General features: G+C 43.9%; 1 protein-coding gene and 1 pseudogene across 2 annotated transcripts in view; one reads left to right on the forward strand and one right to left on the reverse strand.

Moving 5' to 3' along the window:
• Positions 1–333: 333 nt before the first annotated feature.
• Positions 334–1,379, reverse strand: LOC137767181 (ADP-ribose pyrophosphatase, mitochondrial-like; annotated as a pseudogene).
• Positions 1,380–10,841: 9,462 nt separating this feature from the next.
• The window catches only part of PCGF5 (polycomb group ring finger 5), a 115,997-nt gene continuing 100,228 nt past the window's right edge, over positions 10,842–26,610 (forward strand). Inside the window, exon 1 of one of the 2 annotated variants that reach the window (XM_068548191.1) lies at positions 10,842–10,930. The gene's annotated coding sequence lies outside the window, so the exon portion shown is untranslated. The remainder of the gene's footprint in view (positions 10,931–26,610) is intronic. The other variant, XM_068548192.1, reaches the window with a different exon arrangement.

Consider the following 26,610-nt stretch of genomic DNA (forward strand, 5'->3'; position numbering starts at 1 on the left):
TGTATACAATGTATACAATGTCTACAACATGGCTGTATACATTGTATACAGCCATGTATACAATGTACACAATGTATACATTGTATACAATGTATACAATGTACACTATATTCTTCTTCTTCCAATTAGAAAGCCAAAAAGGTTGTGATTCCATTCCCCCATATGAGTCTAATATTATTCCCTGATACAAAGCCTCCAGCCTATGACCAGTTTGGGAAATAATCACCAAAAGAAGTGATCCTCCTGTCCTGTTCAATGGGAGTTCTGAGCTGATTGCTTCTTATCTACCTGTGTTCATCTGAAGGCCTATGGCTTGCATGAGACTCCATGCCACTACCCATGGCAGCTGGGGTACACATCTTCACTCCAGTGGGCACCTCGTTTCTCAGCCACAAGTTGAGTAAGTTGGGAGTGGCTGGCATAAAGCTTGAGTTTATCATTAATGTCCACCCATCCCACTTTCTTGGCGTCGTCACCAGCTTCCAGAGGAAGATGATCCATTACCTCCCCTGCTTCATCATAGTAGTTCACAGCCTCTGTCTCCATCCACGTGTTATTGTGTTCCGAGGATCATCCACATAGCCTTTATAGACCACAAATTGTTCCTGGCTGAATAGTTTGTGCAATTGTTTCTCCACCTCCTGTGTTTCTGCTCTGGATTTCTGTAAGGAGTTCATGGCTTCCTCACCAAATTCTCTCTTCATTGTGGTACTAATCTTCTGTCCTGGATCCACCATCCCCCCCGGGATGGCCCATGCCCCACAGTCCTTCCTTTTGTTGGCTACAAATTGCAGGATGTTTCTCCCAGAAACAGGGTGGGTAACTGTATTTCCCTTGCTATCCTTTTTCCACCTGGTTAAGATGGGATCTGCAGCATGATTGGGGCCCCAACGCCCCAGAAGCCCTCAGCCAACCAGCCCTGGCCGACGTGCAGGATTTCTAGGTCTACCATTTTCAACCTCATACCAACCGTTCTGGCTCCTTCTCTCAACATGCCCATCCTTTTCATTAAATTTAAGAGAGAAGTTTCTTTCACCCAAAAGAGGGTCTGCCCACCTGGGTCCGGCCAAGACTGGGCCGGAAGTGTACTCAACAGCCTTGTACTCTGGCCACGCAACCAGCCAGCTCACTTTCTCGCTGGGGACCTGGCTTCGCCCCACTTTACAGCCAGGGTAAGGCGATGTCCTGGCCTTCTTGTGGGGCGTCTCAGCAGGGCCGTTTGAAATGGACATGATGAAATTTGGAGGAAACCCATGTGAGGAAAACGGGCTCTAGCCGGCTGAGATGTTAGGGCAGCTGCTGGGCCTGACTGCCGCAGAGGCCAAGGCCACAGAGAGAGACACGGTCGCTAAAGCCTTTGCCAGGCAGTGTCCAGCCATTCACCACCCAGCAGGCTGTAAGGATTTCCGTTGCCCTCAGGTGGGGCGCTTCCAGTCGCAAGGGCAGGGCTCCTGAACTTGCCAGTAGGGGGCCAACGGCACAGCTGAGCAGCGGGGGGATGAGGGCCTCACCACAAACCCCGCCCAGCGCCCCCTTGGGGCCATTGCTGCGTTTGTACTTCATTACATTGAAAGATTTCAACGTCTGGAAGGGATTCTAAAGGGTTGAGAACATTGTTCAAACACCACCAACAAAATCAGCACACAACAACAAAAGTGCTTTCTTGCTTAGCAGGGTATTAGCCTTATGGGTAGACTTAGTTCACTAGTCTAGGACCAGTATCTGTTTGGGAGAAGGCAGAAAGAATGTGTTGGAGGCTCTGGGGGACAAAAGGCTCCTTATCTGGGATACTCAAAAGCCTGGTGAGGATGCCCTTGAAGGAGAAAGCTCACTTGGTGCACCCTGCATGGTCCTGGTGAGAAATCTATGAGGTGTGCACACATGGTATGGCGGATGGTTCCAAATCTCAGGCCCATCATTTTACTAGCTGAATGGCTTAGGCAGGTTGCATAAGCTTTATATTCAAAGGAGTAATAGATACCGCATACCAGGAGCTGTCAAGCACAGAAGATTGTACTGAGGTCTGGACCATATGGCCTCTGCTCTTAAAGGATTCTGGTTGAGGAGGCAACACATACATTTAAAAATAGAAGTAGGGACTTCCCTGGTGGCGCAGTGGTTAAGAATCCACCTGCCAATGCAGGGGACACAGGTTCGAGCCCTGGTCCTGGAAGATTCCACATGCCGCAGAGCAACTAAGCCCATGTGTCGCAACTGCTGAGCCCGCATGCTGCAACTACTGAAGCCTGCGTGCCTGGAGCCCGTGCTCCGCAACAAGAGAAGCCACCGCAAAGAGAAGCCTGCGCACTACAACAAAGCAGCTCCTGCTCGCCACAACTAGAGAAAGCCCACATGCAGCAATGAAGACCCAACGCAGCCAAAAATAAATAAAGAAAAAAAAAAAAGGAGTAACATGGGAAGGGCAGTGCACAGTAATCCTTAAGAGTTGAACACAATCAGGTTCAAGTCCCAGCTTTCCCTCCCTAACTGGGATCTTCTTGGGCAAAGTTACTTAAGTTACATAAGCTCACTTCAGTTTCCTCAAGTGTAAGATGGAAATAGAAATATCTACCTCATAGAATTCTGGTGACAATTAAGTAGGTTGTTACATGTAAAGCTGTTAAATAACTGGTCCATCATACATATTCAAAAATGCTAGTTGTCATTACTATAGTTATCATTAACTTTTTGACCCTGCACCTTGCAAACTGTAGATCAGAACAGGACAGTTGAAATGATCATGGCAATTGAGTGTGGCTCACATATAAGACCAGAGTTAAATAAGCTACGATTCTCTGTCTGGAAAAATTCAGGCTGAAAAACAACAGCGTCTAGGTCCTGAAATGATATGTGAAGCAGCGGTACAGGCTAAGTCATTGTATCTAAGAAAACAAACCCTAGGGAAAGGTCTCTGAACATTTGAAACAGATAGTTCTAGGACAAATGAAGTACTATATACTCTAATTTAAACCCAAAGGATATTTAACATTTCCCAAAATTTGTTCCATGTTACACCACTCCTATGAGAAAGATGTTCAAGGAATAAATGATTTGATGGTCAAATATGTTTGGGAAATTCTACATATTTTATCACCCTCCTTTAAGAATTTAGGATTCATAGAATGTTTTAAAGATCCTGTGAATTCCAGTAGAAACAAATCAACCCAACAGTTTAATTCTGTTTCATCCAGTATTTTCCAAACTACCTGACTAGAGAATGCAATAGCCGGTATTATTTTAAGAACACACTTCCTCAAGTCTAGAAGAGTTTCAAAATACATATGTGTGCTTTGGGGTAGATCTCTAATCATTTGAAGTTATCATCATCATCATCACTATTGGAAGACAGCTACTGAATACCCACTCATCACCCTCATAAACTGAATGAGCCAGGCTTCCAAAAGGCTTGAAACCCAGAAATAGCTGGAACTATAGAGAACAAAATGGTAGAAGAGAATTGAAAGCAGACAAATATGAGATCTGATCATCATTAACCATTGTCATCATAGTTGAGAATTTGCTGTGTGCACTGTACAAAGTACCACTAGAAAAGAAAGATGATCATTAAGGGACATGGTCCCAGCTCTGAAACTCATGTCTTCTTATGGCTTCATTTTTTCAATCATGGAATTCCTATTCTTCTGAGCCTCCCGGAAATGTATTAGGAAAACCACTGACATGAAAATTTAAACATTTTGGGAGAAGACACTTGTAAATTCCTCATATTATTATTTCCAGGTATCATAATCTAACTCGCAAGAAACAAATGAAGCAGAAGTATTGGGTCTGGTTCTAGCTTCCCCATCATAGGCTGTGTAGCTCTGCATCCGACCTTGGCTTCCTTGGGTCCTGATTCTTCATATAAAAGGAATCAGATGGCCTCTGTTATCTACAAAAGTCCTTCTGGCTTTAAAATTGTATGATTCCAGGATGTACGAAAATCTCATCATTGGAAGGCCAAGGTCAAATGCTATGAAGCAAAAAGACCAGATGTTCAAATATAAACAACCAGATGCCAGGGGGCAATGACACTCAAGGAAGGCAAGGGAGCAAGGAAGGCATGGTGTGTCAAGTAAATTCAGAATTAGACTGGGCCAAAGAAGAATTGACGGAGCACCTGGAAAGGAACATCAAAACCAGTAATGAGGGGTTTGTTTTGCTTTTAGCATCATCAAAGGGAAGAAGACTTAAATCAGACCATTTGATGATCACAGTGCAAAAGGTGCCCTAAGGGAAGGAAATGAAATACTATAATAGAGACCAAAAGAATTATTTGTTGGGAAACCACTGGGGAGATTCTCTTTCCTAAATTGTCTTCTGAGGCAGAAAAACAGAGCTAGACAGAGAGAATGTTCTGGTCCCATCCACGAGAAAGCCCTAAAGGAACTCTAAGTACAATCAGAGAACAAATCTTTGACCTGTCACTATGAACTATTCCTGGACTAGGGACTGCCTGTGTGATTCCCATTTTATCAAGAGTATTATGGGGACGGGGAGGACCAGGGTGATTACAGGGCCCTAGCAGCGCAAGAATCCCTGATCATCCTTCCAACCTCACTTTGGGAAGCAGAAACAAGTGGTACCAAGCCAACTGGATTATCATGAATTATCCACCTCTTCCCAAAGTGATGCTAAGGCTCAACTTCTGAAAGAAATCTGGAAGGAAGGCAGAGAAAAGGGTTTCTCCTCTCTTTAAAGTGATAATACTCATAACAAATAACAACAATAAAATAACTATCATTTACTAAGTGCTTTCTATGTACCAGTCTGTGGCTTACAGGTTCGCCCAGGTTTGACTGCCCAGTTTTGAATCCTGGTTCAGCCTCTTCTTGGCTTGTTGATCTTGGGAAAGTTTCTGAACTCCCTTGGACCTTAGTTTTCTCATCTAGAAATAATAATGGAATCTATGTTAAAGGGTCACTGTGATATAATTCATTTAAAGAGCTTGGAATAATGCCTGACCCATAGTAAGACCTCAACAAATATTACCTATTACAATGATTATTATTACTTACTTTACATTTATTATTTCACCTAATTCTCAAACAACCCTATGAGTTAGGCACATATACTAATAATATCACCAATTAACAGACTGAGGATATGGCAGTTCACAGAAGTTAAATAACTTGCCTAAAGTCACACAGCTAGTTACTGGTATATGTTTCAGAATTGGAAAAGCTTGACGATAATAAACTTGTATTTCATTGATAGTATAAATGCATGTTGGATTTGACTTTATATGGCAAAATGTCACTTTATTATACCTATTAAAAAATTTAAGTTATATTAAGATGGTTCTGCTAGGTTCACTCTGTATAAGAGGAAGAGATTGGCGAGAGACAATGAAACCATTAGCAACCTTATTGTAGTGACACAATTGTAAAGAGAAAATGCCCTGAATCATGGGCCAGTTCAGACTAGAAAAACAAGTCAGAGATATCCTGATGTGGAAGGGGGAGGCCTGAAGAGAAGGAAGAGTCAAAGACCACCCATTTTAATCTTAAAGGGCCCAAAGGATGGTGGTAACAGGTAGAAACAGGGAAGTCAGGAGGACAGTTGGCAATGGGGAGTTCGCTTTTAGATGGACAGAGCATGGGGTGATGGCTGGGAATTCGAGATTCTGCCACTGACATCTCTGTGCCTTAGTTTCCTCTCCTACAAAATGAGGAGTTGATCTAGAATTAATCCTTTGGAGTCCTTCCAGCTTCCTAGAGGATGCATGTAAATGAAATAGAGGAAGTGGAAGAAATATCGGGGCTTAAAGAGTCAGTGAGTGCTCAAGGTATTGGGTCATTAGTCTGGCTTTGATGTAAAAGAGGAAAATGGGACAATGATTGACATTTTTAAGATTAAAGAAAACTGTGCCTTTTAAGAAATTACTTAGGTGGGATAATTAATACAGTCATATCTAGAATGGAGGCTGTCTCCAAATTAACCCAAGAAATCGAAACTAAAATGTATAAGAATCAAAGTCAAGTAGCCTTTATTTGTCAGAGAGATAAACTTCAGTTTGTGTGGTGTGATGTGAAGGTGTTATGAAAGTCCAGCTGCCCCAAAAATATCTTTCTGATCCTCTTAAAATGTTGCCTGGATTTCCACCATTAAAATAAATCCCTTTGAATGTGGTTTGTCTTGTAAAATGCACATTTATTTCACATTCAGCTGTTGTCATGCTTTCTGGTGAATTAGTGAAGCAGGCTGACAACTAGCTAAGGACAACCAACCGAGGAGACAAAGCTTTGGAGGAGGAGGTGGAAGGGATCCTTTCTTTTTTTTTTTAACATCTTTATTGGAGTATAATTGCTTTACAATGGTGTGTTACTTTTTGCTTTATAACAAAGTGAATCAGTTATACATATACATATGTTCCCATATCTCTTCCCTCTTGCATCTCCCTCCCTCCCACCCTCCCTATCCCACCCCTCTAGGTGGTCACAAAGCACAGAGCTGATCTCCCTGTGCTATGCGGCTGCTTCCCACTAGCTATCTATTTTACGTTTGGTAGTGTATATATGTCCATGCCACTCTCTCACTTTGTCACATCTTACCCTTCCCCCTCCCCATGTCCTCAAGTCCATTCTCTAGTAGGTCTGTGTCTTTATTCCCGTCTTGCCACTAGGTTCCTCATGACCTTTTTTTTTTTTTTTCCCTTAGATTCCATATCCTTGTGATATGTGTGGCATTGCTCACATCAGTCAGTTCAGCGATGTGTGGGCTCCTGTTGTGCCCAGGTCCCGAGCTACGTTCCAGAGGTGAAAACGTTAGTAGATTGTGGTTCATTGCCTCAAGATGCTTACAGTCCAGAGAGTGGGCTGCATGAAGGTCACGGAGCTGGGGGAGTTTTGAAAAGCGGGACCAGAGACTCAGAAAGGAAAGGTGGAGGGACAAAGAAGATTCTCTACCATCACAATCTCATTGAAGGATTGGACACTTGATTCAAGGAAGGCTTTTTCTTGATCTCAGTGAGTTCCCCTAAGGAACCACCAAAATTTAAACTGGCAGGTTTGATACTACATTGGCTGCAGAATGACAGATCATTCCAACTCCTTTAATTAAATGATTTTTTTGGTCCTTTGAAATTTAAATTAGTAAAATTTGACTATATCAGAACTTGTCAGCTATATTGTTGACTACGAAACACACGTCCGTTGCTATTTTTCATGTCCCTCTCCTCTTGCAGAACTTCACATATGCAGGACTGACCGCACAGTGGGATTGCTGAGGCTGGTGGAAATGTAGAGGAATGGGAGCTAGAAGGATAACTGAGCACTTCTTTAAACAGCAGACCAGAGGAGCACTGCAGTCCCATAGATGGCATTCAACAAGCACCCTGAGACATAACTTCTAGTAATGGAGAGGATATTCAACTACGGCTTAAAAGATATGGGGGACCAGTTGTGGCTCTGGTATTTGCTAGCTGAATAACTATAGGAAAACGTTACAATACTCACCTATATTTATTGAAGACAGACTATATGACAGGTACTGTGCTATGTGTTTTACTTGTAAAAACATTTAATTCTTTCAACAACCCACTGAGGTAGGTTCTATCATGTTTCCTGTTTTATACATGAGGAAACTTAAACACAGATAACTTCAAGATCATATTACCTAACATTTGTCAAAGCAGGGATTTGAATACAGGTAGTCAAACTCTAATGCCCGTGGTTAACTACTATGATACACTAGTTACCTAAGTCTTTGAGGCCTCAGTTCCCTTAAAAATGGACATGTTGGGTCAGACAATGTCTAGATTTCTTTCTGGCTTTAAAATGTTATGATTCTAATTATATGAATTATACCTGTACTTAATATACTTAGGGTTAATCTCTGTTTCTGAGTGGTCTGTCTTAGAGAACTCAGCTCCAAAGACAAATTTCTGAAATCTGGTCTTATTTCCTAGCCATCTCTTGTGTTTCATTCGAGTTGGACCATATTATTCGCTGCTCCACCAAGAATGTTCTTCCTCAATCTCCATCTATTGAAATTCTATCCAGCCTTCAAAAACCAACTGAAATGCCACCTCTTTCAAGTAGCCATTCTCAATCTTTGGAGATTTAGACTGGAGATGTATTAGACTGTTGGGGGTTGAGATCTAGGAAAAATATCTGTGTTAATGAAAGGAAAAGATGTAGGATAAGGAGAAGAAAGGGTGGAGGGAAACACTTGGAGATGAGCAAGGTTAAGAGGACCATCAGCAGTGTCGTTGGTGACCCACACCAGCAAACCCTTTCCTGAGATACACAATCATGAAGCCACCAAAGTTCTATTCAATGATGCCTAGCTAGTAGGTGTGAGGTGAGGATTAAAATGAGATAACATAGGTGAAATAGTGTCTAGAGAGGCAACAATGTTATAGTTCCGAACTCCGTTACCTACATAGGAACTCGCTCATCTCCTTCATGCTGAAGAAGGCTGCCCGCCTGCCCAGGAAGGAGTAGGACAAGCAGAGGTGGGACGGGACTCAGTGGGGGAAAAAGAGGTCAGGAGGAGGTATATGGGAACGCAAGGAGAAAAATGAGAGCCAGAGATAGAGAAGTAAGAGAGAAAAAGTAAACATACAGGAGTCATGGGAGAGAAGAGGATGGAAGGAGAAGTGGAAGCAAAAGGGCAAAGAGAAGAAGAAAGAGGAAGGGAGTTCTGGGGCTTGGAAAGAAAAAGTTTGCGCTGCCCTGGCAAAACCCATCCCCCAGAGGAAGAGTCCTGGAGGTAAGCAAGTGAAGCACCCAAGTCCAGAGCGCTCTCAGATTCCTTCTCGTTTCTCTGTTCTCATCTGTTATTGGAGGGGTTCTGACCCCTGCCCTCTGCTGCTTTCTACCACTGGGTGGTCCTGGAAGGTGAGAGGAAGGAAGGAGCCAGGGGATTCCTTCCACTCTCTCTGCTTTGGGAGGCATCTCCAGCAGTAGTTGCACTTCCTTCATGGCTCCAGCTCCCACTGGACAAGCCTTCATGGTTTTGGCAGCCTCCTCCCTTTGTCCCTCCAGCCCTAGGGGAGGAGATGTACCCAGCAGTTGCTAATCTCAGGGTTGCCTCCCCTTCTCCTGGTTGTAATTCTAGTTCTTTCAACAGCTTTGTAACTAATGCACTGCATTAAATTATCACTATTGAAGTACCTGGAAAAGAAAACTTTACTTTCACTTGGATTCACCCTTGGAGTTCAAAGACAGCTCTCTCAGGGAAAGCCATGCATTTCGTGAGAGAAAGAAATCCAGCCATCCCAAGAGTTACGAAGGGTCAGGGGCCACTTCTCTAGTGTTTGATTAGAGAGTGATGAATCCACAGTGGCTGCCAGAGTTGAGGAACTCTAGCCAGGGAATTATCTGTAAAATGACTGGGTTTGTGGCCATTCGTGTCCATTCCTTCATGATTTACTGTACTCACTTTGATCACCTTGAACCTCAGTATAAGGAACATCTCAGTTTTATTCCTCCAAGGGTTATTAAGTGCCCATGATGAGTATAGAGGGCCCATAGCTAGGTGTGGTGAGGCGGAGACACAGAGACATATTGGGAGGACATTCTCAGTTTTGGGAAGTGTTTGCTTTTTGCAAGATAAGGTTTGTGGATGGTCTATCAAGAGACCCTTTTGATACTCTCATGCGTTTTTGCAGTTCCAGCAGAGCTGCAGACACTCAATTTTATTCTTCGGGCGTTCATCTCTCCCATCCCCAGAGCCCTGTTAAAACCAGGTTCCTGTTCTTAGGAATTCACAGCCTAGTGGGGACACTGAGTGGGCACACGACTGACCCTCAGGCCAGGCTGATGGCAGCCACAAGGGAGGATTCTGCACAGGCGTCGGGGAGGCTGCACAGAGATGGTGGACAAGTTGAGTCTATTAAAGTTTGACAGGTAGAGGGGGCTACGGGTCTTCTGGCAGAGAACAGAGCAGGATCAAAATCAATTGTGAAAGAACAGGGGCATCTGAGGTGTTGTCTGTAGACAAGGGTTTTGGGGGAGAGGATTGGGCACTGGAAAAGAGGCTGAAAGGTGGAGGCCCAGCTATGGAAGACTCTGAGACTAAGCAGTTGGGGTTTGAGGCTACGGGAGTCATCGGAGGATATTGAGCATCGTGTGGCAAGGTCAATTCTGGGATGGCAACTTTGAATTCTGCGCGGAGGACGGATTTACACGCAGAGAACCTGGAGACAGGCGAAGGAACTGCGAGGTCCCAGAGATAGCTCATACATGGGAAGCCTCAGCTTGACCATCACCAAAGGGGCATGTAAACCTCAATTGAGCGGCTTTTCTCTCCACTAAGGGCAAGCGTCCTCCTTCTCTCTCTCTCTCTCTGTGTGTGTGTGTGTGTGTGTGTGTGTGTGTGTGTGTGTGTGTGTGTTGGCGGGGGGGGGGGGGTAAGGAGAGAGGGGGGGGGTTCCTTCTACGGCTGGAAGATACGAGGACTCCAGCCTCCGAAGTTTCGAATTTCTCCTTGCCAAGGTCGGGCCCCTACAGGTGGGCGCTTTCGAGCCCCGGCCCAACGTGCGGGCTGCGCGCCCGGCGGCCGCCGCGGCTCGTCCCCTCCAGGCCCGGACGCCGCCGCGGGCCGTGCCGGGCAGGGCACTCCGGGAGCTGCGCGGCGGCTGCTCGAGGAGGCCTGGCGGGCGGCGGCGAGAGGCTGTGCCCCAGTTTGTGTCCAATCAGGGAGTGCGGGCTGTGCCCCGAGCCGGGCAGCAATGCGTAAACAAACCCACGGCAACTCCTCCGCCCCCTCGGCGCGCTCGCCCCGCGCCCGCCGCCGCCGCCGCCGCCGCCGCCGCCGGCTCTGCTCGCCTCGCGCCCGCCCGCCGGGCCGCCCCCCCAACTGCCCCGCCCGCGGCCCCGCCCCGCCCCCGCCGGCGCGGGCGCCCTCACCTACCGCCCCACGCGCGCGCGCTCGCGCACCACGCGCCCCGCGCGGCCCGCCCGGCTCGTGGCCTCCCGAGAGCAAGGTAAGGGCGATGCGCCGGGACGAGGGCGGTTCCCCCGCCCGGCGTGGCCGGGGGAAGTTTCTGGCGTCGCCGTATTCCGCCGGGCCGGGAGGAGGCCCCCGGCGGCAGGGGAGCCCAGTGAGCGGGAGGGGGCCGCCAGGCGCCTGGGGGTCACAAGTTGCCTAACCTGCCATCGGGGCGGGCCGGCGGGCTGCGCGGCGGGGCGGGCGTCGCGCCGAGAGGGGCTGGAAGCGCGGCGGGCGAGGGGAGGGCCCCGAGGAACTTTCTCCTCCCCGGAGGGGCTCCTGCCAGCCCCGGCTGCGGCCCGGCCGCCGGAGCGGCTGGCTCCCCGGCTGGAGGGAGCCCGTGAAACGTGTTTGAAGAAGCTGACGCAGTTTGTGACGCTCGCGGCTTCCTGACGGGGACCGGCAGCGGCAGCGCCTTCTCCGAGGAGAGACGAGCCGAGGCGGCGCTCGGGCCCTTCCCCCCGCCCGGAGCCGCGCGCCCCGGCGCCTAGTTGGGGGGCTGGGGGCTCGGAGCGCGAGCATCCAGTGGAGGCCGGGAGTCGGGCCCCGGCAGCGCGCGTCGCTTCCGTTTTGATTAGCTCGGGTTATTATATAAGATGTCACGGAGAGGAAAGGGGCGAGCGGGCGGCGCGTTGGCCTTCCGCGAGGGGCGGGGAGGGGCGGGAGGCAGGGCGGGCAGGGACCCACCTGTGCGCCCTCCGCGCCCCCTGCGGGTGTTGCCCGCGCGCCTGCCGGGGACGGGGAGGTGCGGGGCGGCGGCCGGGTGGACCGATGTGCCCGCCGCTCCCCTCCCGCCCCCGGGAACACTCGGGCAGCGGCCGAAACGTGCCGTTTCCTCTCCGCCGCCTTGCCTGGGTCGACTCGTTTCTAGCTCCGGGCGTTTGTACTTTGAAACATTTGTTTAATATTAAAGAAGCTGCGTGTGCGGCCGTCCTAGTGCGCCCGGAACGTGTGGCCGTGGGCTCCGGGGCGGTGAATGAATCATCGGCCCGCAGACTGGGCGCCGATGATTCCTGCGGGGTCCACCCCGCGCGTACTCGCCGTGTGCCTCTGACCCAGGGACAGCGACCCTTCCTCGGCGGTGACGCCTTGGAGGGCCGCGGGAGAGGGAATGCAAAAGGGCGGCGGCTTATTTTTCCCCCTCCTCCCGCAATTTGGGGGAACTTTGGGGGTGTCAGAGTCCCCACATTTCCCGAGGCTTGTTTCCCGTTCTTAGAAGAGTTACAAGATTCCACCTGGCTGTGTTGATGAGTCGGTGGAGGAGCGCTGATTCGCTGCAGGGTTGGATCCTCTCTCATTCAGAATCTGGATGGCTCTGAAGGAATCCTTCTAGTAATTGACTCTACTTAAGTACCAATAAAGTAATTAGCAAAAAGTTTAAAAGTTAGTGGATCTTAAAAGAAAAATCAGTGGCTCCTAAGTAGAGGAGTTCTACTTAAAGGTTTAGGTTTTGGGTTTTGTTTTGTTTTGTTTTAATGAGCCAAATCCTAAAAGGAACCTAGTTTGCCAGAAATTAAGAACTTTTGACCACTGTGACCACCCTTGAAGACTCGACTCATTCCCACCATACCCCCACACTTGTAGGATTAAGAATAAAGTTTTCTCATCATTTAGGACTCACCTCAAACGGCATCTACTCAGCAAGGCCCTCTTGATCACCTTAAGTAACCTCTCACCCCTCACCCCAGGGACCACCCCCAGTCCTATTTTATTTTCTTCATAGCACTTAATCGCTATCTGAAAGGATTTTCTTGGGTGTTCTTTAAGTCCTGTCCCTCTGCACTACAAGGTAAGCTCTACTCTGGCAGGAATTTTTGCCTGATTTGTTCATTGCTATAACTCTAACACCTAGAACAGTGCCTGGCATATTAGGCAGTCAGGATTTGTTGACGAGTGAATGAATAAATTCCTTTTTCCTGATTTCTTGGTGGGACTATCTTTGACAGTTGAAATTTACTGCCTTGTGTGGGCAAGGCACTAAGATGGTACAGTTCTAATTTCTTTTCTTCCAGTTTTCTTTTGATTGATTCATTTCCTCCTCTATGCTGTTAACTTACAGCACAAGATGGGTTTGAGCATCATATCCTAAGATGCTGAGTACAAGGCATGTGGAGCCTTGTCGAGAGAAAGGGTGTTAGCTGTATAAGTTAATGGATGATTAAAAATATTATCTATGCTAGTTGAAAAAAAGGTACAGGATATTGAAAGGGAATCGGCAAAGTCAGATTCCCACAGTGCTATATGTTTCCACTTGTATTTGAAATACTGATATTTCTATATTCCTCCCTCTCCACTGCCTGCACACCAACCTCAAATTGAGCTGCAGTCTGGGAAGGTCCATAGTAGGTAGCATTTACTATGAAGTATTAATTTAACTAAACAAATACAAGATACACATCTCTGCAGGGGCCTTAACTCTGTTGTTGTTAGTGTCAATGGCTTAACTCCGTAGAAGAGTAGATAGAAGGAGTTATTTTAAATTATATTTTAATTTTAACATCTTAAATGAATTGTAAAGAATTAAGTTAAAACTATGTCAGTGATATAATGGAAGAAGGATTAGAATGTCGTGCTTCATACTGCCTCCTTTGAGAATAAATTTTAGTAAACTTTTTTATTATAAATAACAAACTTTGGAGGCATATTAGTTGGCTTTATACTTGTAGGAATATTTTCAGAACTCAGTGCCTCCAAAGTCACTGCCAAAGAAGAGTGAGCTTGCAGGAGTTCCCTTTCCATAGCAGTAGCTGCGAGCACTTTCAGAAGTGTAATCTCAAGAGTGAGCTCAGACATAATACAGTTTGAAAGCTAAAAGGGACCTTGAAATTGGTTAGCATAGTTCATTCCTTTTTATCAGTCCCTTTACTGAGGTAACTAAGGCACCGTGAGATGACTTGCCCATTGTGCAGGTCTGGGATTAGAACCAAGGGTCCTGACTTCTTGTTGGAAGTCGTCAAATCAGCCAGAGGTCCTATAGTTGGGGGACGAGTGGTCCCTCTGGTTAGTGGACTGTCTGCCTCTTGCTGGTGAACTCTCAGGGAGTGAAATGAGGTCGTATTCAACTTTGTAGCCTCCGATGTGCCTTGGACATCTAGGGGCTCAACACATACTTGTTGGGTGTAGTTGGACAAATGTATTTTAAGTTGAGAATATATTTAAGGATTGAGAAACCAGAAAAACATATCTCTTTTCCAGAATGAAGATGTTTTTGATAAGAGAGTCAGAATGTTGGCAGTAATTAACCTTAGAACTTTTATAGTAATGAGGTTGCTGTTTAATTTTCATGCCTCCAGAATTTCAAATAAAATGGCTTACAACTTGTAAGTGTGAGCACTTGCTTAAGTGGCATAATTATTCACTGAAGAAACAATCGGAGGCTGTTTCAGGACACCTGGTAGGTCTTGCCTTTGCCACGGTGTCCAATTAGAAAAGCCTAGACTGTACAGCCAGATAGAATTGGGACCTAAGCTCGGCTCTGCCCCTAACAAGCAGGGCTCTCTGTAGCAAGTTACTTAACTTTTTTGACCATTCTCTTGTCTCTGAATGGGGGTAATACCACCTACCTTGAACGATTGTTGTGACACTGGGGTAAGGTATGGAAAGTGCCTCATGTACACTAGGCCCTTAATAAATGGTAGCAGTTGTATTATGATTTCTGATTTAAGTGACCAGGGGAGCAGTTTAATTTCTTAAAGCTTCAGTTTTATCAGCTGGAGAGTTGGTGATTGGCATGGAAGGAGGGGAATTAAATGATCTCTAAGATCTTATCTAACTGTATAGTTTAAGGAACTGATAAAGAATGCACAGTTCTACAATTTTAGGTGAAATGATTCATATATCCTTGATCTAACAAGAGCAACTGCAAAAATGGTTAAGTTCTAGGCCTTCCTAAGAATTTGGCTTAATTAGCTTTGGTGATATTAAGTACATCTTCATTATTTTATATGCTATATGGTGGATACAGAGTTAACTTGAATATATCCACCTCTCATTCAGCTTACTATATATAAGGCAGTATAAGGAGTATATGGGTTAATCAGACATAGGCACCCTTTCTTTGAGAGGCTTAGGAGGCATGTAGGGAGCATAAGACAGGTGACCAAAGGCTTTATTATATGTGAGGCACTGTTACAGAGGCATAAAGAAAATGCTTTGTTTCTTTTGCTTTTCGTTTTTTGCTTTTGGCCGCGCCGGGCGGCATGCGGGATCTTAGTTCCCCCACCAGGGATTGAAGCGTGCCCCCTGCATTGGGAGCACAGAGTCTTAATCACTGGACCGACCACCAGGGAAGTCCCAAGAAAATGTTTTGTGATTTCAAGGAGGGAACACACTATTTCTAGGCAGAAAAATTGGGGAAGATTTAGTGAAGGAATCTTGAGCTTTAAAGAATTGGTAGAACTTCAACTGGCAGAGATGTAGGGCTCAGCCTGTGCTAAGACTTGAAGGAAAGAGTATATGAACATATCCAGGAATGGAGAGGAATGTGGTTAAGCTGGAGGGTGAGGAGCCTTGAGGCAGGATAGTGGGACAGCAGGCTGCCTGGCAGAGTTAGGACCATATTGTGGGCATCTTGAACACTGGGCTAAGGAGCCTGTTTAGTAGGCAGTAGATAACTATCAAAGGTAGTTTGAGTGGGGGAATTAAAGCTATGCTTTAAGAAGATTAATCTGTATTGGGGGAGTCATGGATAATCCCACTTTGAAAGCTATTAAAATAGTTCCTGGGAGAGAAGCAGTGAGAACCTAAATTAGAGTGGGGGCAGTTGGGTGGGTGAGACCCTGTAGAAATAGTAAATGCAGCAGGACTTGTTGGCTAACTGGAGGAGGGAATTGAGGGAGAAGTCAGAGACTGAAGCGGAGTGACTTTGGATGGTGATGGCAGAAATTGAAATAGTTGGAAAGGCCACTAGTAAAGCACCTGTAAGTAGTATGCAATCAGTAAATATTTGTCTAATGGAAGTTTGGATTTGGATATGTTAATTACTTTGTGCCTATGAAGCTATCCAAATGGATGGCAGCCATTAAAAACAGAGATGGATTTGAGAGCATCCTTATGAGGGGGGATGGTGAAGCTGTGAGAAGGGTTCAGAGTATGGGTGAGAAGAGTAAAAGACCAGGGCAGAGTCGGAAAAACCATGTTTTTGGGTTTGGAGGGAGACAGAAAGAGGCTGACAGGATGCCAAGAGGAAAGAAGCTGGAAGAGAACAAGGAAAAAGGTAGGGTAAAGGAAGGTGAGGAAAGAGAATTTAGACGGGACAAATAACGTCGAGGCACTGAGATTGAAGACTGAGAAGAGGTTAGATTTGTCAATGAGACCATTGTCAGTAGCCTCTGCGGATCAGGGGCAGTTGGGCAGTGGAGATGGAAGTCAGCCAGCTACCTGAGAGGTGCCTGAGCAGGAAGGAAGCGGAGAGAGTAAGTGTAAATGAGGATTGGTCTGTGAAAATTGGAGAGGACGATAACTTGAGGTGGTGAGAGGGCCAGTGAGACGGTCTTAAACAAAACCGTGAGAAAGGCCCGAGAGTGTTGTGGGTCGAGTGGTTGTCAGTGGAGAGGAAGAGGCTGAGCATCAGGAGAGGGAGTGGGAGGGTGGTTCGTGCTCCAGGTTAGTGCTCCTCAAGTAGGAGGGATGGGAGCTGGAGAAGGTGACCACACACCCGATTGCCCAGGGCAGCCTCCGTTCACACCTGCTACCCCAGTTCAGTTATAGGATAACAAATAACGCCTGTTTTTATTCTAAAACAAAGTCCCTTTTGGAATACTAAATCATTTGATCATGACAAAGATAGTTATTCATGGAAAAACAGATGTGACATGGAGGGAAGAAGATTAAATGAAGGCAAAAAGAAACAGACTTAGAGAGGAAAGTTGGAAGCTGGGAGGGAGTGTGACTGCATTTTAAATGGGTTGGTTCCCCTTTTTAAAAAGGAAAGAAAAACAGAGGAGGCCAGTTCTCTTTGCTGAGAGTACGTTGAGAGTGAGAGGTAAAGCTGGGAGGTGGAGAGAGGGGGAAAGGTTTGGAGTAGCTGTGGATATGAGCGTGACGAGAGCCAAAGGTGATGAGGGCCTGACAGGTCGCAAAGATGCCTTAGCCTTGTGATAGAACGAGTCATGCCTGTATTTATGACTTTCTCCAGCAATACTGAGAAAATTGGAAGTGGAGATGGTGTGAGTATCGTTGAAACTGCCAACTCCATATGGGTCCCGGGTTGAGTAGGAAGACAAGTGAAACTAGTGTTGATGGGCTGGGAGAATGAGCAGGAGATGTGAGATTAGACTGTGTAGTGGCTGGTTGGGCAAGAACGGAGGAAAGGGAGAAATGGGAGTGTGGAGGGGAGTCCTGGGGCTGGTGGCCAAGGGCCTGAGGGACTTCTTGAGTAGCTTATCATGATGGAGGGATCAGTAATGAGCAACGATGTGAATTCAAAGCCTGGCTGAACCTGGGAATGGTGAAATGACATCAGCATGAGGTAGAAGCTCATTGATCTTCAGGAACTATGAGGCCAGGGTGTCAAATGATTATATTATGTATATCAATGTCTATAGCTGTTGTAGAAATTCTGGAATACATTTATTAAAGCCTTTCTGAGCTTTTAGTCCGTAGAGTTGGAGAGTACCCTAAAAGAGGGAAGTTATTCCTTCATTTAAAAGATGAGGAAGCTAAAGTCTTTTAAAGGCTTTCTAGGAAAATTGAGACCTGCCGCAGACTGCAGATGTATGTGGCAGAGCTGTCTCTGGAAAGAACCGGAATCCCTGAATTTCAGTTCAGTATTGCTCTCTAGGACAGAAGAAGTAATTCTGACAGAAGAAGTATCCACTGAACAAAGTTTTAGAATGCTTCCTCACCACACGGCCTGCCTACTGCTTGTAGAGCACCAGTGTTTGCGGGCACAGAAAGCCACTGAGGAGAGCTGTGGAGTCGTGTCCACGTGCTCTGACTTCTAACCGAAAGGCAGGTGATGGCGTCTTTGAGGAGGACACATGGAAAGCACCCCTTCTTCGCCACTAATTAAAAAATAGATAAGAAGCAGCAGGTTGTCAAAAAATTAACTTCGTTATTGATGCAGCCTAGGCTGGAAGACACAGCTTGGTGTGAAGCCCACATTGGTCTTGTGTACCTTCTACACCCTAGGCTAGACTTTGAAACAGCCTACTGGATGGAAAGTTTGAGGCTGCAGAGCAGCCAGAAATACCCAGGTTTCTGCCTTTCACTGTTCAGACAGAGAAACAGAAAAGAGGCCAAATCTCTCATGCCAAATATCTTTGATAGAAAAACTCCATCCATTTGTAAACTGAGAAACAGACCCATGGCTGTCACACTCCAAGCAAATAAATTGCTCCTCCTCTGTAGGGAGAGTATGGTGCAGGGCAAGAAGACAGGCGTGGATAGGGGATATCCCCCCTTTGGAAACCCTGTGAGTGGCAGAGAGGCGTTTGTTCCCCTTGAAACAGGTTATAGACCACTCATAACTTTTGTGTTGTGTTTGAGTTAAACTGACTTCTGAGGCAGCAGGTGCATTTTTATGCTAACTAGGAGTGAGTGAAATGACTCGGAAGGTTTGAGCATAGTCCTTAGTTCATCGATTTCATAGAAATGCCTACTTGTTTTCTCATTCCTCTCTGGGGAATCTCAGGAAGCTCACAGATATCATCGCAGAGACCACCAGCTTTGATATCCTGTTTCTGAATCCAGAACTTTAGAAAAGTGGAAAGTTCTTTCTCCTCATAAAATGTTTAAGGAGCCTTTCATTGGACATAGGGCACTTGGAATTTGTCCTGATTCTGTCACTGTTAGTGACCTTACTAATTAACTATTACATTTCCTCATCTACAGCATGGGAGAACATAATGCCTGTTCTGTTTCCCAGGTATTTGATGTGAAAGCTCTTTGCAAATAAATAGTGTCATGCAAATGTAAGGTATCAATATCACCATATGGTATACAAGGTAAATTTTGAAGTTTAAGAACTTTTTAAAAATAAAATGTTTCAAATAAAACAACTAAGATGACTATTGAAATTTGATGGGACCCTGGTTTAGGCACTAAAGGTAAATCATGATAACTTTTCTCCCTTTATCCATGTCAGTGTGTATAACAATTCTGGCCAAGTGTGATTAAAACACTGTGTTTCATGACAAATGAAAAATTTGCCTTTTTATCTGTTTCTCTTTTAACTGTTAAAAAGGTCTTTTTTTTTTTTTACTGTAAAATATAACACATATATAACTTTTGAAATGTAAATGTATAGTTCAATGAATTATTAAAAAGCTCTGAGCATCCATGAAACTACCTCCCAGCTCAAGAAATAGGACAATTTCATCCCCCACCCCTACCCACCATAGGAGTCTTTTTTCTTTGTTAGATGCTTGGTTTTCTTTTCAGGGAAGTTTTGAGTAGTAGCAGGAGGCAATTATAAATATTGACAGGTCCAGAATATGTGCTTCTTTGAGTGGAATTAGATCAAAGGTGTAATATTAGTATTTTACTCTGTAGTTATTTCTTATAACTATGAATTTAGTGTTTCGGACAAGTCCTGGGTTTTCAGCCTTAAAGATCAAAATCTTCAGGCTTAGAGCCTTCAGATTTGAATGGGAGTGAAAAAGTTGTGATCCTTTGGATGTGAGAAAACTTCTAATGCCTAATTATTTGTTCTGATCATCCCTCCTTTGCCTGTTTTTAGAAGCAAAATAACTAAGACTCCAGCACTGATGATGACTTTGTACAGTAGTCAAAGGTCTTCTTGGAAATTCTTGAACATTATCAAGGCAAATAGCTTTCAGCTCGGGCCACCATAGGCTAGATTTGAAGTCGCAAGAAGGAGTCAATGAAAACAGCTTTATTGCATGAAAACAACCTGTATTTTCTTTAATTATAATCTAGTGTTCTAAATTCTACCATCTTTTAAGGCTTAATTAATGAGTCAATAAATCAGAAGCGTTTTGTGGTATCCAGAAACGGATGCTCTGTTTTGTTTTTTATGCTTTTATGATTAAGACAGAAAATGATGGTAAACATTAAAAGAATTGGGAAAGTATCTTAGCTAATCAGATCTGTCTATAAAAACAGAAAAAGTATAACTGTTTCAAAAATTGATAAGGAAAGGATCATCTTTTGGGAGCAGTTTCTGTGGTTGTAAGATTGAGTTATTGGGATTCAGAAATTTGGTGGACTGAACCTGTGTTTATTGTCTGTCCCTCCTGAAGCACCACTATAGTGATGGTAAACAAGAGATGGGAGACACCAACGCATTTTTGGAGGATGAAAAGCAGACAGACCTGTGGCAGCTGACTTAGTGTAGTGGAAAAAGTTGATACCTAAGTGCCCTTAAAGGAGGTTGGGAATAGATACTGGGAAGAAACAGCCAATTTATCCCTCAGAATCCCAGAAGGGCTCTGGAATTAGAGGCTCTGGAGCAGGGCATGGGGCTGAAAATAAGGGATTGATTGAGAGTCCATAAAAGGAACTAGACTCTCAGTTCACTTTCCCCATCCCATATAGCAAGAGGAAGTCCTGGACATTTTTTCTCTGGAGAAATTGAAATATATTAACAGTTCTGGATTTAGGGATAGCAGGCAAAAAAAAAAAAAAAAAGAGGGTAAGGGTGAAATGCTGAACTGAAAACAGAGGAGTTTAATGAAATTATGCATACCAAACAGTGAGACCTGGAGTGTTCTTTTTAACCCACCCCTAATCCTAGGATAGCCAGGTAATCACCAACCCAGGCAGCATATTGAGTAACTCTTTTCTGGGCAAAGTGAACAGCCCTAGAGAAAAGACCTACAGATACTGATATATGAGGTCCCACAATGAGAAAACTGACTTACTACCCATTCTTCCTACGGTGAACCCTCAGCAACAGCCCAACTCCCCCTATTCTGTGAACATGGAACTTGCAACCAGTTTTTTAGTACCTTACTCTTAAATACAAATAATCAGTGAATATGAGACATTTGAAGAAAGCATTCAACAACAAAAAAGGCAGTAACCAGAACAAATGAGAAAAAAATCATGGAGGAAACAGAAATGCAAAAAGAAGAAGAAAAATGGAAATAATCAAAATCAATCCTCCTAGAATTAATAAAATAAGAACTGGACTGTAAAAAAGTAATAATTAGAGAATAAGAAATAGGTCTTGTAAACGAAAAATAAGATGGCAAAAAAAAATCATTGGAAGGACAGAAGATAAAGTGGAAACAAAAGCAAAAAGATAGAAAAAAGAGGGAAAAAGTAGAATTAGAGGGTCAGTTGATCAGGTATTATATCATATTAACAAGAGTTCCAGGCAGAGACTACAAAAATAAAATAAAAATAAATCAATAATCAAATAAAAATTTACAAAAAAGAAAGCAAAAAAAAGAGATTACAGGGGAAAGTAAAGGAGAGGAAATTACCACAGACATAGTACAAGATATTTTCCCAGGACTGGAAGACATACAATTGTAGGTTAAAAGAGTTCACAAAATAGCCACATGAATGAATGAAAAAAGATCCACACAATCAGTGTATAAGACATATCATTGTAAAATTTTGAATGCTAAGGAAAATGGGAATAAGCTAAATTCTGTGGAGGAAAAAACAGATCACATACAAAAAGATTGGGAATTGTAATGGCACCTAAAGAACAATGGATTAATTCTTTCAGAATTCTGAGGAAAATTATTCTTAATCTAGAATTTCAAACATAAACTGTCAAGTGGGAGATACAATAAAGACATTTTGAAGGTGTGAAAGTTCTCAAAAGTTTACTCTCTGTGCATCTTTTTACAGGAGGCTACTGGATAACATCAAAATGTGGGCATAAATGTACTGAAACATACTGACTATTAACCCTGACCATACATGACTGCAAAAGATGCTGGGAAAAAATGTTGACATAACTATATCTTAGGAGTCTGGGAGAGGATAAGCTAGTGCATAATAGGACATCACTAATTTTATTAATTACTAAATTAAAGTCAAAAGTAAATCAAGAAATATTAGTATATGCATACTGTTTAGGAATATAAAATTAAATATCAAGAGAGAAATAGCTAACTATTTTTAAAGTAGATTGCCTTTGGGAAGTGGGTTTGGGGGTGAGTGGAGACATGAGAGGTTACTGCTGTGTTTTCATTTTAAGCCTGATAGTACTATTTGTTTAAGTAATTTGCATGAGTTATATTGGTAAAAATAAAGTTAGTAGGAAAAAAGAAGTAATGCAGTTCTAATAAGTGAATTAGAGAATGATTTACATGGATCCAGAGCTTTAAAATATATACATTTCAAGTTAAGAAATATTGTTTCGAAGTTAGAATCCTCCCTCACAACTGATTCCAGCCCCCTGGAATCACCCTGTCTCAGAATCATTTGAGGGAGCTTTAAAAAAATTCAAATTCTCCCTCCATCCCAAAATTCGGACTTATTTGGCTTTGGCTGGGCCCCAGGGAATCCTTAAGTTATAGAAGAACCCCAGCTGCTTCTGAGGTATATCTAGGGCTGACTCCTAGCCAAGTAGTTTAAATACCCTTGCTTCTGCTGCTTAAATGTTTCCTGTATTCTTCCTATCCTCTCTCACTGCTTCTGCTTCAGGTCTGATCTTCTCTGTCTCTCAGTTCTGAACCAATACGGTCTATTTGGGGTTGGAAGAGTAGGAGGAGAGAAAGAAGAGACATGGGAGAGGTCATTTGGATGACTAAATAATAAGAATGGCTGTACAGAGAGCTGATATTTGTTTCCTTTTGTTTTGCAGAAACTACTTAAATTGATGGCCTTATCTTGAATTTCTGATGGAGTAATTTTAGAGTTCAAGTAAATTTGAAGTTTATGACATTTTGTTATTTCTTTACCTTTAGTGTTGCCTCCTGGGGCTAAATCTGTTGCACCCTTAGGTTGCCCTCAAGTTTTTTTTTATCTCCCCTAGGTTTTGCCCCCAACGCTCCCAGCTGTGGACTGTCAGATGTTCGCCAATAGCATTTCCATTTTGCACCTGGGATCACCAACAGTTTTCATAGCTCTCTAGTCTTCTGTGAGGGAATTCTTAAAAAGGAGATTAGCAAGCAAGAGATGAAGGAATATAAGAATTATGTAATTTCCCAAGGTTAGAGGTCTTGTTGAATTAGGCTTTGACTACAGAGATTTTGTATACCTTTTTTTTAAAATATAAATTTATTTTATTTATTTATTTTTGGCTGCGTTGGGTCTTCGTTACGGTGCACGGGCTTCTCATTGCGGTGGCTTCTTTTGTTGCAGAGCACGGGCTCTAGGCGCACGGGCTTCAGTAGTTGTGGCTCGCGGGCTCTAGAGTGCAGGCTCAGTAGTTGTGGTACACGGGCTTAGTTGCTGCACAGCATGTGGGATCTTGCCGGACCAGGGCTCGAACCCTTGTCCCCTGCATTGGCAGGCGTATTCTTAACCACTGCGCCACCGGGGAAGTCCCGGATTTTGTATACCTTAAAGGAGAAATGTTTGTTGTGTGGATGAGAGAAACAGTTGAGACCTAAGGGAAGAACTTCTTTTAAAAAAAAAAAAAAAGAAACCTAACTTTAGATTTTTTTTAAATATCAATAATTATAGACATAGTTTCTCTTGTACCTTTTCCCAGTCCCATTTCTGCCTCCCTAGATTGAACTGCTCTTGTGAATCAGGCATCAGTGATCTGCTTGTAACTGTTTCACATCGGGCCAATGCCCTGCACCGTACAGTGAGAGGACTTACCTCTAGCATTCTGTTCAGTATATAAAGAGCTGTCCTGGCTGGTTTCTGAGGGGTTACTTTACATTTAATACATTTATGCAGCGGGGCCAAAGTGTGATCTTTATCACACTTTGATAAATCCCATCAATAAGTCTTATTCAGAGCTTGCCCACTTAGTGCAAGTCCCTTCTAGGTCAGTGCGTCTCACGCTTCAGTGTGCACGCAAATCATTTGGGATGGCGTTACACTGCAGATTCTAGTTCAGTTGCTCTCAGGGGAGGCCTGAGATTCTGCATTTCTAGTAAGCTTCCAGGGGATGCTGCTGGTCCTCAGACCACACTTAGAGGAACAAGGTTCTGGCTAGTGGTTCTCAACTCTGGTTGCTCTGTAGAATCATCTGGGGGCTTCTAGGACCTATCCCTGGTGATTCCCATACAGTTGGTCTAGAGTGAGGCCAAGATGTGATATGTGTGTGTGTGTGTGTGTGTGTACATATATATGTGTGTACGTACATATATATGTGTGTGTACATATATGTGTGTACACATGTGTGGGCGCATATACACGTGTGTACATATATGTGCGTACACATGTGTACATATATGTATTTTTCTAACTCCCCAAGTAACACTAGTGTGCAAATAGGTTTGGGAACCACTCTTACAAGCTCTGCACACTTTAACTGTGACTCACAGGTAAAGATCTTCATGTGTGGACTTTGTAGCAGTCTGGGAAGTATCCATAGCCTTTACATATGCATACACCTGCTTTATGGATAGTCCATGGAGAAGGGATTCCTCTTGGATTGCTTAGTTCCTAAAGAGCAGATAGAGGTGGCTATCAGAGGGGGCATACCTAAGAAGAAAAAAAGGCCTTTTCGTTAAAACCACGTCACTTGATATAGGAAAGATATTTAAAGTGACGAATAAATACAAAGTTGGTATCTCTTTTTTCAGGGGATCCTTCTGTCTTCTACATCCTTTCAGTAAGAGATCATGGGAAAATTATGTTATAAACTTTGATGCTTTATGTTTTCTCCAGAGAAGGCTATACATTTACTTACTATGTATATGTTTACCTATAAATATATGTACTTGCAAAGGTTCGGTATAGCTAGAATTCTAGTACTTTTCCTTTGCCAAATACTTAGAAAAATTTAGATTATCTCCTATACGTTTACTTTTAGGTCTTAACTTGTCCTAAAAATTGAGTGACTTACCATCCTGGTGAAGGAACAGTTGTTACTCTCAGGATCTTCCAGTGCTGATGGCAATTGATGACTCGATTTGCTCAAAAATCATAGGCCTTAGCTCAGTTCAAATGTTAATTGTTTTGTTATTATTACAAAGATGATCCTAGAAGCAGATGATACAATTTTCTGTATATTAAAATTATGTTAACTACAATTTCTTGGAAACAATAAGCATTAAAACCAGTGGATTAAAATTAAATATAATTGTGCTGCTAAGAAATTGCAATCCTCTCCTCCACCTCCCCACCATTCAGTCATAAAATAGGACTTTGATTTTATTTCCTTAATATTAACTTGTCTACTTCATGGCCTCTGACTTCGGTCAGATTCTTATTATTCTCATTCATGTTAATTTCCTTACTGGACCTCCCTCCATTCTTGTTCCTTACAGCCGTTCTGCCAGAGTCCTCTATTGTGGAGGTAAATCTGTGGCTTTCCCTTGTCTGAGGGTAAAGTCGGAATCTCGAGAGTATCATGTAGAGCTCTCTGCCCTGGCCCTACCTTTTCTCTACCCTCATCACCTGTCGCTTCCCTAGACAGTGGTTTATTCATCCCTTAGCTGAGATTGAAAGTAGGGGAGAAAATATTGGAGGCTTGAAAGAAGGTAACGACATGGAAGAGTGGTTTAGGACGGGGGGGTGGTGGTGAGTAGATCGCACTAGGGACATGAACTGTGATTGCTGGGCAGCAGTGATGGTCTCCTGAGGTAGGTGATGACGGATGTAGAGTGAGACCGGCTGGCATTGGCTGCAGGGGTACAGGTGTGGGGAATGTGAAGCCTTGCATCCTGCCAGTTGCCTGACTACGCCATCCCACTTCTTGTCTCTACTCTTGCACATGCTGGGTCTCCATCGAAAACACTTCCCTTGTCTTTGCCTGGAAAAAAGTCTCTTAAGAAACCCCATTGGTAATTTTCTCCCCTTTCCAGACATTCTCCCTTGACCCCCATGATATCTGGTCATCTCCCTCCATCCCGTCCCCACTGTTCCATTAGTCAGCCGCTGTTACTGCACTACCACGCCATGGCAAGTATCTGTTCTTACTCGTCTCTGCTAGACTGTGGACTTAACAAGGGCAGGGATGCGATCTTTTGATGTCCAGTTCATATCACAGTGCCTGGCACGAAGTAGACCCATATAATAAATTCTGGATGAATCAACACAAGATTTCTCTGTAGAGTGTTGAGAATCTGTTCTTGCTGGATTGGAGGTCACTTTAAAAGTGAATTCCACTTAGTAGTAAATGACACGAAAAATTGTGTTGCTTTAAGTTTTAGTCTGATCTACCCCTACCAAATATCCAGGTTAACAAGATCTTTCCAAATGTACACACATATGTGCATGTGTGTATATATACATACTTATCTACATGAAAATGGAGGAAAGTATAAATAAATATTAAATGTCTGGGACAATAGATGTCACAGAGGCCTGTGCAATGCACATGGTTTATCTGTTCTCTTTCAGATGGGCCTCCTTGGCTAGTAGGAAACAGGTTAAAACCTTAAGGAACATGTGAGCCAGTATTAAACACATCTGTGTTTTCAAGTTGCATTGAAGTTATGAGTATAAAAATGTAGTTTTGAAAAGGTTTTTCCCAATTGTGTAGAAACATATGGAGATCTTAACTGCCAAAACAATTTCATGGCATTTACAAATGAATAAAACCTGGAGAGAAATTAAGGGATACTTTTTTTTCAGAGGTAACAATTTCACATTTTTCCTTAAGAGTGAGGGGACTTGAGTTCTGTC

The sequence above is a fragment of the Eschrichtius robustus genome, chromosome 7 (genome assembly GCF_028021215.1).
Source record: "Eschrichtius robustus isolate mEscRob2 chromosome 7, mEscRob2.pri, whole genome shotgun sequence".
NCBI classification, from domain to species: Eukaryota; Metazoa; Chordata; class Mammalia; order Artiodactyla; family Eschrichtiidae; genus Eschrichtius; species Eschrichtius robustus.